General features: G+C 35.2%; 1 long non-coding RNA gene across 1 annotated transcript in view; it reads right to left on the reverse strand.

The window, feature by feature from the left end:
- Window positions 1-316: 316 nt before the first annotated feature.
- Window positions 317-12,314, reverse strand: part of LOC121077385 — a 153,086-nt gene continuing 141,088 nt past the window's right edge. Inside the window, exons 3-6 of the long non-coding RNA XR_005824010.1 lie at window positions 11,049-11,148; window positions 6,306-6,416; window positions 3,284-3,439; window positions 317-676 (exon numbers count right to left, since the gene is read on the reverse strand). This is a non-coding gene — a long non-coding RNA (uncharacterized LOC121077385). The remainder of the gene's footprint in view (window positions 677-3,283; window positions 3,440-6,305; window positions 6,417-11,048; window positions 11,149-12,314) is intronic.

Genomic DNA, 12,314 nt, shown 5'->3' on the forward strand with positions numbered 1-12,314 from the left:
GATTTTCAACATCCTACATATGTCCTAACAGAGAACCTTTTTTATTTGATTTGGCATCACTGCTTACCGCTCTAGTGCTCTAGACCCCAAGACAGTTTAAATTACATTACATCACCAACCAACATGAATATACCCTGACCCTGCCCCCCTGTCCTATTTTCCCATTTTTGTTTAATTCACGTCTTCTGTTAGGAATTGTCCTAGTAAACTGGTCTAGACTTACACTGAAAGTGGGTCCTAAAAGTTTTGTTTCACCTCAGCTAATAAATTGCATCCCAAGAATGCAATGCTGAGAAACTTTAAGTGCATTATTTCTCCTTTGCAATGTCAAGCCATCTTGTGCATCTATTAACAACTCTCTTAAAAACTATTCATTTAGTAGAGATTATGAATTTACTCAATTCAGAATAGATAAAAAAGAATCGTCACTAAAATATCCTCTAAACAAAGACAATCGATATTTAACAGTTTACAACATACTATCTATTTTTCCATGTTGTGGTGTTACTGCAACTCTTACTGCAAGTTAAACATTGAGCAAAGAAAAAAAGCTTCTCTCCCTTCTGTTTTTTATTCATTCCAGGACACTGACTATCAATTCAGACGAAGTAAAAGAACAAAGAATTGGTTGCGGCATGCAGGTACCAGTAACAAGACTGATGAAAGGCCAGACCTACTGCTTCAAAGAAAAGACATACTGAAACCAAAGGTGAACTATGTTGGTTTTTACTTGTCTAGAAAATTAAACCAAAAAATGTCATAAACATGTGCTAGTATTTGCCTACAGTATACTGGAGTTTGAGTGCTGGCCTTATGGAAGGCTGAAGTCAACATGATGCAACAAGATAAAATAGTACAGTCAACATGATGCAACAAGATAAAATAGTACTTGTTAGCAGTTTGAATTTGATTTGTCATTATAACAGTGTAGGCCAACATTATAATTATCTCATCTGGTTAAACAAATAGGCCAAGGAATACAGTATGGACACAGTCACTGAGAAACAGAACTTTATAATACAGTACCTTTAAATGAAGATCAGAAAGAAAATGTTGAGAAAGAACTGATTATATCTAATTATAACTGATAAATGATACTATTTTTGTTTATTTATTTATACCCTTTGTTGAAACATCTAACATGAATCTAGGACTATTGGTTTGATTCCTCTACAGATACAACATGGCTTTATAACATTTAATCCTCTGTCAATTGAGGGAATTATTTCATAGCTCAATATTTCCATTACTGCATACAATACGTAAAAGCACAAAACGGAAACGCCTCATTAAAACTTGTAAAAAAACTTTTTAAAAACTTATTAAAACTAAGGTATGAATGACGATTAGTTCTAAATTCACACTACAAATAAAAATTTTGCTTTAGACCAAACATAGAAGCCATCTTCTCCATTGATCTAAGGAAACAGGATGAAGGTAATGGACAACATGTGGAAAACAGTCCAGAAATGGAGATCACCACTATCGATGTCCAACAACTTCCAGTTGGAATTTCTCACTCCTTCAATATTTTTTTTCTAATCTGATGATTAGTATTATGAAGGCTTAAAAAATGTGTCTTTTAGTGTTGATTTAGTCTAATTCTACCAATAGCATCATGCAAATTTATAATAAGAGAATAAATATTATTCCTTATTTTTAAGTGTTAAACGGATAGTTACAGTTATACATTTAACTTTTTTCAAGATTTGTCTAATAGGTTTTAGTCTTAAAGATACTGAACTTTATTTACGATTAAATAGCAAATGTCATTTAAAGCAAATGAATAGTTTTCCTTTAGATATGTTTATCTTAATTTCTCTCCTAGGTACTTTTATTCCAGCTCAGTAGAACTTTATTAAGGAATTCTGCTATTGGACAAAATAAATTTTACCTAAGGAAAAACTTTCTCTCTTATTAAAAAAATAAAAATCTATATATACACATATCTATTCACATACAGAGAGACACACACATGATTTTATGTTATTGCAGACTAACAAATGTAAGTCTGGAAGACTCATATCAACTTGTCTTCCAGTGTAAGACCAGTACTCACTGAAATTCTAAAGAAAGAATTAAACAGCATATTAACCTTGAATTAGTCCTCTTCACTAATACGAATTTAACCTAGCATTGGAGGATGCACAAAGAAACCAATTAAACATTCCAGCTACAAAAGCAATGCTCCTTTATAGGAGGGCACAAGTGGATTGATGATCCTCTAATACTTCCCAATGAACAACTACAATGACACATAAAGGGTCAAACATTTGAGTTCTATGCACCAGAATAATGGGAAATGCAGTCATTCTTCTTCTTTTGTTTTTCCCCAACAGAAAAATCAAGTAAAATATTTTTATCCTGACTACAGCAATACAACTGTCACTACTTATCTAGGGCTAAGACCAGCAAGAGTGAATTTAGAATGGGAACCTAATTAAGCAGGAGGCTTTGAACTAATTATTTTTCCTGAATGTTAAATGTCTTTATTGTTCAGAGGTAAATACAGCAGAGTAGGCGATGAGCAATCTGAAGCCAATATTTCCGCCTCTGATTTTGCTATGATATGGCTGCTATGGCTGTGCAATTCGCTGCCAGTAGGCCTGCCAGGATCAACTGTCCTTGTCTTTCCAAGGGGCTAGCAGAGGCAAGCTCTGGTGCTGCCCTTTCTTCACTGCAGAAGTCCAGAACCCCTGTAAACATTCTTACAGTTGTGTGTTAAGAGTCACTACCCTTTCATTTAGTACATCCTCCCAGGGAGAGAACCCAAAGGATTTAAGTGAAATTCTATATAACAGAGAGCAGGCTATGTGCCTAAGAGCGAAGAATCATCCCGACGTATTACTGATTAACATCTAGCAGACACACTATAAATGAGGTATAATTTATCAGGACACAGCGACAGTCTTTGCTTTCTTAAAGCTCATCTTCTATTCACTCTTCTAACTTCCTTTTGGCTAAAGCAATTTCTTGAGTTCGTCTTCAGCCAAGTGTCATCTGTTCTCTCCCATAATCGTTACCCTTCTCACTAATTAGCAAGGTTTAGCTTCCTCCTGTTATACACTTAATTAACTTCTCCACCTTTGGAAAAGCAATTTCCTCTGGACGAATTACAATCATGACTGTTTCATACAATGAACTGGTTCTAAGCATAGACTTCAAATGAAGTAATGTTGTTCAGAAAGACAGTGAAAGGTGCGGAGGGCTTTCTGAAAGTGAAATTACCCTATAAGGATGTCAAAGATAACCACAAAGAGAAAAAAATATGAAAAAAACTTACCCAAGGTACCACCATCAGACTGGTGTACAGGCTGGTTAATGCAGGAAAGAGATGAACAGCCACTGAAGAAGAAGCCTTGAAGGTGAAGCCTTGAAGAAGACCTTTGTGTGGATTCCAACTCTGTGTGCTTATTGGCGCGGCGCACTGGGCACAAACCTACAGACAACACATGTGCCACATGCCACTCGATAACATTCATTCAGTTCCTTTGTAGTCTGCTAATATTTTTAACTGCATAATAACAGTGAGTGTAACTAAGCTCAAAGCTCTGTTTGTCACCCTGCTTCCTTTGAACAGATATGCAACAATAAAAACACTTCTGCTGAGTTGTACTTACTTAATAGATCAGACAGAAAGAATGGGATGGTGGCACAGCAATAATAGAGGCACGTTGAGTAGTACCAGCTCAGACAAATGGCAAATCACTTGTACAGAGCAGAATGCAAGTCTCTGTCTCTCCTCTCTATCTTTTTATGAAACATGCTACCTATCAGGACATGATATAATTCTTGACAACAGAAACTACATGAGAAAGACAGATTTCAAGTTACTTCTTCCTAAAACTGGTTTCTTATTAAGTGGCAAAACAAAGGAAGTATATTTTATTGATACAAATTTATGCCAACTGCTTATGGACTCAGAATGCCTGGCCTAGATTCACTGTGATGTGTTGAGACTCCTATTGCAATGGAAAAAGAACAAGATACATTTATGCAAATTTCCTTCCTAGGACTACAAACACTTTATCTACCTCATAATTAGCTCCAAAAGCAGGAAGTCACTGAAATAAGGGATATGAATAAAGATCATAAATGCCATGACTTTAATGTTAGCTTGCCTGAAGTATATCAAACACCCCTATTTGTTTTTTGTGCTATAAGGAAACATTTTGGTAAAAGAAATAATAGGGATTTTTTAGATATTGGGTTAATTCTGAATATTAATGGCCTATTTGAAAGAACACACAAACAAATCCCTGCCTTTCATCCTAGATAGGACTATAGATTTGGTTTGTATCCCGCTTCCTACTCTCTTGCCAGTGGCACATATGATGCTAACAGTTAAGAGTAAGTGGAGCAATATGAATTGCATAATATCCTAGTAACATCTATCTTGTGGACAGAGATTAGGAGCAAATAATGCATACAAGAACCTCCTCAGAAGAGCACATTAGAGCATTATAATATTTATTTTCTTTGTTAGCACTTATCACTCAGAAAAGCTGGCAAATTATTGCTTCACATAATTTAAATGTTCATTGTGAGTATAGTAACAACATGTTAAGTGCCTGAAAAAGACTTTTTTATTAGCACTGATAAGTTCCTTACTTCCTTTTCTCACAATTTAACATTTGTAGCCAGCTGTGTTACTCCAATATTCATTGTTCTCTGGCCACTTCTGGAAAACAAGTGCAGTGAGTGATACACACAGCCATGAAGCGTTACAGATGCACACATGTCCTGCCACGGTCATTTACACCATATAAGTCAAATGCATATTTTGGAATTCTGACAGCAGAAATCTATAAAAATGTAAATAGTGATTGTTCTGCTCTTCTGTTGGCCTTCTACCTCATTTCTCAACACTCTCCGAAAAGACTGATCTAAGTGTTTTCTCCCTGACTTTTGTCTGTGAGAACTGTTCTATCTGTGATCATTCCCTACTCTTCTAATCTGCTCTGAATGCTCAAGAATGAAATAAGCTTTTCTTGGCCTCATATTGTAACAAAAAAAAGAAGAGCAACATGGCATTTTCAGATGTTACTGTGTTAAGATTTATAATAATCTAGGTCTGAAAATTTTCAAACATGAAAATCAATACATGTTACACATCATGATTGATTCTTACAGGAACTGAGGGATCTACTGGAACACTGGTGAGACTGACAATGCTTGGGAAGATGAGACAAAACCACTGAGGTTCAAGCATAACACAAATCCCATTTGGTTTCAGAAATTCTCAAACTACAAATACATGAAAACTACAAAAGTATGGAAACTACAACAGTTTTGTATTACATGCTGCTCTTTTCCTTATGCTCTCCCTGGCCACTGCCAGGAGACAGGATTCTGGGAGAGTGGCATGGAGCACTGGCTATTCTTCTTTTCTTACTGGAGCAAAATATCCAGAGATACATTGTATTCTCTACCCCATGAAGTCTTTAAAATCAAAATTAGAAGTCTTTCCAGAAGACTGTACCATTTGCACTTTGAACCTTGAAAACTGGGGGATGTAACCGATGCTCATGGTGCCTACTCCCTCCTCTTCCCCTAACCTGCAGAATAAGGTTTTCTTTGGGTGGAAATCACAATATGGGAAGTAACTGTACACATCCATACCAGGAGCTATGTAATTACATTATTCAAGGTCTCTACTGCATTTGTTCTTTTTCCCTTAACAGCTGTTGCCTGATAAATGCTCTGTAACATCCCATATGACACACAAAAACACACACAGGACAGACAAGTCAAGAAAGACCCAACATTCAGATTTTTAGCCTCAATATAACTGTGAATGCCACAATTCAATATAGTAATCACAAAATGAGTTTTGAGCTTTTAGAAGAGGCATCACTATAACAAATACCACAATAACAATTCCTGTATTCCTTCTCCTGTGTTACAACATTCTAATTCTCTTCTAGCAGGGAATAAGAGGTTGAGTGGTGGAGAGGAGATTAAGAAGGTAACAGAAATATTCTGCTGGCAATGCCAGTCAGCGTGTTTGATTATTTAGGATCCATGTATTTAATGAAAATAGGAGGTTGAAGTTTTGCTTGCAAAGTAAATGTAAATTTAATAAACATGAATGCTCCATTATGCTATTTCTATTCTATATATTACAAGAAAGATGAAAAACAGTGACACTTACAAAGATCATATATTTCTAACAAAATTTATCTGAATGCAACAGCCTTTTTTTCCTTTTAAGTAATAAGCTTATTTTACTGAATTCATATTACTAGTAATCTGAAATCTTAATTAATTACATTGAGTTTAGCTAATGATCTTTTACAACTCACCTCAATTCCCAGAGAGTCCCATAGCAAGAAGGACTATAATAAGATCCATATGGATCTTAAGATCACCACTGAACTTGTTCCAGAATGTTATTAAAAACACAGACGGGATTTCTAGAAGAAATTTAAAAAAAAAAAAATCATTCTGCAAAGGTCATGTAGGGAATTTCCTAGCTGCAAAGTCTATTCATTAGAATGTCAACTAGAGCTGGTCAAATATTAAATGCATTGATTTGTGAATGTAATTCCTTCCTTCCCCCCCCAATAAAAACATAACCTGATGTGCACTAACTTATGGGATAACGTTACTTGTTACTGGCAAACATCCATATAACTACCAGTTGTATTAAAGAACATTTCCATATATTCCCAAGGTTTTGTGATTGTTTAGCAGGAACTCCACATTAGAATTGGCTGTGTACTGTTTTTCTTGATTGTTATTCTTATTAAGTACACTTAATACTGTAATCATGAAATAGAAGCAATGCAGTGCAATACATGTGATGGTGGCTGTATAGCACAGATACATAGTCAGAAGAAATGAAAACTCATGGAGCTACCCATTGGCAGAGAACTATTTATCTGTTAAATTATTGTTAATGATCTCTCTATATATATCATAGAAATCTGAAGAGTTCATTTGTCAAGATGCTGGAAAGTATTCTGTTTAACATAAAAGAAAACAAATAGTTATTTGAGAACAACTTAACAGAAGAGGCACACTATTGAAAACTTAGATCCTCTTCTTTTAGGCTGACTGCACTACTATAACTTTGGAAAAAAAATCTCATACAACAGACTATGATGAGGAAAGTGTTCTCAATCAGGTATAACATATAGGATCAAGGAAGAAGGAAAAAAAAAAACACCAAAATGATACATATATGAGTTGACTGAAAAATAGAGTTGCTTCTTCAAATTTATTACGTTTTGCTTTGAAGACTGTTATTTGTAGGTCCCCTCTTCTATGCTACATGACTGAACATTCAAGAATGAGACCTTCAGACTCAAACATGACTTAACCTGATAAATTTCTAACCCAATTTACAGCAACGTCATGCATATGCTAAAATCCATCTAACATAAATATTTAATGAAGAAATAAACCTGCCAGAAGAATAAATTTACAGCACATTTAGCGCACAGCATTTTAGAGGTGTCTGCCGAGTAGGTTTTGCTGTCGAGACAAGGTTTTAAACTGCCAATAGTTTAAAAGTAGTAATTTTTCATTGCATTTCATTCGTAAGCTCTGTTCCTTTTAAGAGACTCCCGGCTGTCAAGGTTAATTGAACCCTCAGGGCCCTCGGAATGACTGCACTCATTGGGGCTCTGCAGGCTCCTGCCCAGCTCCCTGATTCTTTTGCTCTAAATCTTGTCTCGAATGATCTTTTTCATAAATACGATTTCAACTTTAATCTCCACAATGATGATCTGCTGATCTAATTCTCTGCTTTAGACCTTTATCTGTCTGCCCAGACTAAAATGACTATCTTTCTGGCATTTTCTGATCAGCTTAAAACACCGTACTTACATAACAAGGAGCAGAGGAGAAGTAGAAAGCTAGAATTTTATTTTGTCTAGACAGCATGACCTGCACCTGTAGATGACACACTCACTAAAATTCCACATCCTAACTTTTTGAACTATCCTGCTTTTTGCCATCAAATATTTTTAAGACTTTCTCTCTACAACAGCCTCAGGGCTACATCACAGAGCTAGTGGCAGATCAGTTGCACTTCCCCTGATCTGGGACCATTCACGACCATCATCTAGCTGCTTCTTTCTTCACCGTACTTGTTTGAGGGCAGATCAGCGTAATTGCTGTATTTGTAGTTCAGGATTTAAGTACACTGCTTTTCCATAGGCGGGTCACATAGGGATTTTTCCCCAGTTGGAAGCCTGTGATGATGCAACTCATCAGTTTTACTAAAGCCAAGTGCTTCTGGTCCAAGGTTGGAATAAGTATCAAGGAAAAAAAAATCATAAGAAACAAACAAGCTATGCTTGTATTTAGTTTCATCTAATTTGATGCTTCATTACAAACAAATTAGCTAAATTTCCCTGCCAGATTAGTCTAACACCTTTAAACCAGTTTTATTCTCCCAGCAAGTGCAGGTGCTTCACTGTGTTTAGAGGACTTCTTTCCCTTAGGAAAAATGACTTTAAGAAAACTTTTGCTTTCTTTCTGAAATAGAGCTTTTCAAAATTTAACTTGTCAGGTTTTCTATTGGAAATGTAATTCTAGTGAAATGAAAACATAACTATTTTGACTTTTTGTTGTCATTCAGAGAGAAATAAGTACCCCGATACTGGACTAGAATGTAGAATGCATTCTACTTCCTTATGAATTACATCAAATGGCTTCCTTTTTTTTTCAGGTCCAAGGTATCCAATCTCCTGTCTAAGACAGAAGGATTACTGATGTCTGTAGAAAGAGTATTTTCTCCCAAAATGAAATTTTATACCCCCAAAAAACAACAACAACAAAACAACAACAGAAAAACAACTGAAATTTAACTTTAGAAAGAGTCATAGCCAGAAAATCATACTAAGAACAGAAATAGGAAGAAATAATAGATTCAGAAATAGTCAATACAAGCTTTATCAAATTGCATTTATAACCACTGAAATCGACTCATAAGAAAAACTTCCAGCTTCACTTTCATTTAAATATTTATATTTTTCAACAGTCTACAGAAGATTTTATTTTTTGTGATTTTTGAAACTCAGGTAATGACTGAATTGCTGAATTTATAAACAAAGAAGTCATGCATTTGCAAATCTGGTAAAGCTAAAAACTTCAAATAAAACCCCCAAATTAAACACCTACAAAAATCATGCTACATAATGAACAATACCACAAGGACTCCTCAGACCCTTGTGTTCTGGGTGCTGTAAGATGATGTGGCTGATGAAACCTGACACAGTACAAGATATTGGATCAGGAATACAAATGTAAATCAAATCCTTCCAGACAAGTTAACACACAACCAAGTAGCATCTTTGTACCATTTTTTATTACAAATGGAAGATGTATTACCCTCAAATTGCTTTAATGTTTTTAACCATGATCTTATTATTAAAGTCGTATCACCCTTGCAGAAGTGATTGAGTACATTACTTGTATAAGAATAATTTTCTGATTTCTTGGAATATACGTTGCCTTGGGTGCACTTTTCCCTCAGGTAGTCCTTGCCTCCTAAGAGATTAAGATATGTGTTTAGAGACTTCATCCATCTGAAGTGTCCCAGTTTCAGTACTTCCTCAGTTTGTTCACATGCACACATTCTTTTCATCTTTTTCTTACACTGAGAACCATTTAAAACTAGCACTGACAGAAATGTATTTTGCTCTGCTTCAACTTTTCCTGATGAAAGTAGTCCCTTCCTTTTCCCTGAGGAAGTAGTCACTGGAACTAAGTAGAGTATTTATTTTAATGCAGGGTGCAGGAAGGTATCAGCATTTCTGTTTATAAAGCAGGATCATCCACTCTGCTCTGTGTCAGGATGAGAATGCTAAACTGCATCTCAATGACTAAACCCCAGTATGGAAGATTCATGCAGCCTTCTGTACCTTGAAAGGCTATAATAATTAACTTCTCAATAAAGCTGTAATTAATTATTGACAATTTAATGTCCCTACTTTTAACCTTAAATAACAGGCAGGAATTACTGGCTGTCATCTCTTCTTTAGCATTGCCAGGTGCAGCACACGTGTTCTCAATCAGGTCACCCCATCTACATCAGCCACTTACACTGTCCATTCATACTGTAGCTTCATCTTTCCCTTCAGAACAGTGATGGATCCTTCAACTGAATAATTTATGTCTGAGTTTTATAATAGACACTCATCATTTAGTAAAATGAGCTGCTGAACAGACTTTAGAAGTGGATCCTCTTTAACATTTTCCATGAAAACACGTTCCTCTGCTACTCAGAAAAAACAGAACTATGACGATACTAAATAGTAGCTACTGAACTGGATGCTCATCTATACCCTATTCTAATCTTTTTCTCTGCAGCCACCGTGTTTTGAGTACATCTATTAATTTATAAAGTGTCTGCTGTTGTAGATAGCTGTTAAATAGTTAATAGGAATCTATTGCACTTTGCCCACCAGCGTAACTGCATTCTGCCTAATAAACTCCTCCTGAACTAAATAATGATGATTCTTCTTCTTTCACACCTCTCACACTGAATTCACAGTTGTACAGTTATATATTTCACATTGTACAGAAAAAAATACTGTATAGCCTCTCCATATAAATTGCTTTTGTATCACAAGGCTTTAGAAACTCTCCAAAATGAAAGACAGATTGAGAATATATTTGTAAACATATAATCGTAACTTACTGAAATTAAAAAAACAAAACAAAACAAAAAAAACATATTTTAGATGATCACATCCAAGGTACTGTATACATAGTTGAGCTCCAAAAATCTCCCCTGTGCACAGGATCCCTTACTACAAGTGTGCAGACTAATGCCTGAGAAAAGCCTTAAATTGGTCCAGTTTTACTTGGTACCTGGAAGTTTCCTCAAAGAGAAATATTTTCATTGTTATAAGTTATTATAGTCAGGGTAGAGGAGAGAAACTCAAACTGAAAAGGATTCTTTTATTGCTACAATGGCCTTAGGAATTAGTGAGAACAAACTTAATTACAAGAACACTAATTTTGCTAGACAACAGAGAAGAACCCAGGAGATCCAAAACCCGCAGAAATACAATCACTCACAAAACACTCACCTTACTCCTCAGCTGTCTGATGATCATTTCTATCACCACAAAGTGTATCGACCTACACCTCTTGACACCAAAGGCACTAAGTAATATTTTCAAAAGTTGCCTGAGAGAAGAAACACAATTTTTTAAATTGAAGAATAATGACAGTTTTCATCGGTCAAAAACTACTTTTTTCCATAAGCTAATTCTCATTTTATTGCCTTTAAAACCACTACAGTGTATCATAAAATTTGAGCTACCTTCAAAAGAGTGCAATTATCATTTTGAATACAACAGACAAAAATGCTCGAAGGTACAATGACTAGTATTTAAGAACATATCTTGTCCCTTACATTAGGGAAAGCTACCGAGCAATGAAATATTGTATTTGACTGAAAAACTTTTGCACAGTTTATTATTAATTAAAGAAAGTTAACAGAAATTACATGGTTCACATTTTAAATACCTATTATTAACCATATTGTTGTATTTGAGAAGTGTTCACTCAGTGGATATCGTATGTCTACATCTGATAGTCAAATTTTTAATTTACAAATCCTATGTCTATCACTAGTTGGCATCTGCCTGACTTTTCGGTGAACTTCTGGTTAGAAATTTTATGTAGAAAAGATATATGCAAAGACAAGCAAGATTCAGAGCTACGGATTACTAGGAAAGTTGAGTCATGACTCTGAAACCTGTATTTATTGGCCATTCAGTTTCACACCTAAGATAAATGGTTTGAAAACAGGCACAAAAACAATGACATCCAAAACAAGGAAAAGGTCTTCCTATTTAAATCCAGTTGGGAAAAAAAATTATGGGATGTCTCCAAAAGCTGCAATTTGCTTATAATTTCTGAGCAAGCTTTCTTATCGTGATTGTGTATGTGTTTGAAGTATTTTAAGTGGTTGAAATACAGAATGATTCAAGGCTTCACAAACTAACATTCTGTTTTATCTTTATTTTGGGAAATACATTTGATCTGCTGAATGCCTTGGTTACATATAAAGGGTTATACCGAGTTTTTTATTTTTATTTTTTAATATTGTGGTTTTCAAATGGCAGGAGAAGAAGGCAAGTGAAGACCTTCATTTATTCAGATCTGGGTCTGAAAACAGATAAAAGCATTTGGGGCTGAACATAACCCCATTACTGCAGATCTTCTATGCTCAGAGTCTGTTGAGAAGCCCTAATAGTTTTGCCTACCAAACATGCCTTTTAAATATAAGATATATTTTATGATGAATCTCTAGTAATAGACACAAATTCTTTTGAAATGAGTGTTCA

Source organism: Cygnus olor, chromosome 13, assembly GCF_009769625.2.
Source record: "Cygnus olor isolate bCygOlo1 chromosome 13, bCygOlo1.pri.v2, whole genome shotgun sequence".
NCBI lineage: Eukaryota > Metazoa > Chordata > Aves > Anseriformes > Anatidae > Cygnus > Cygnus olor.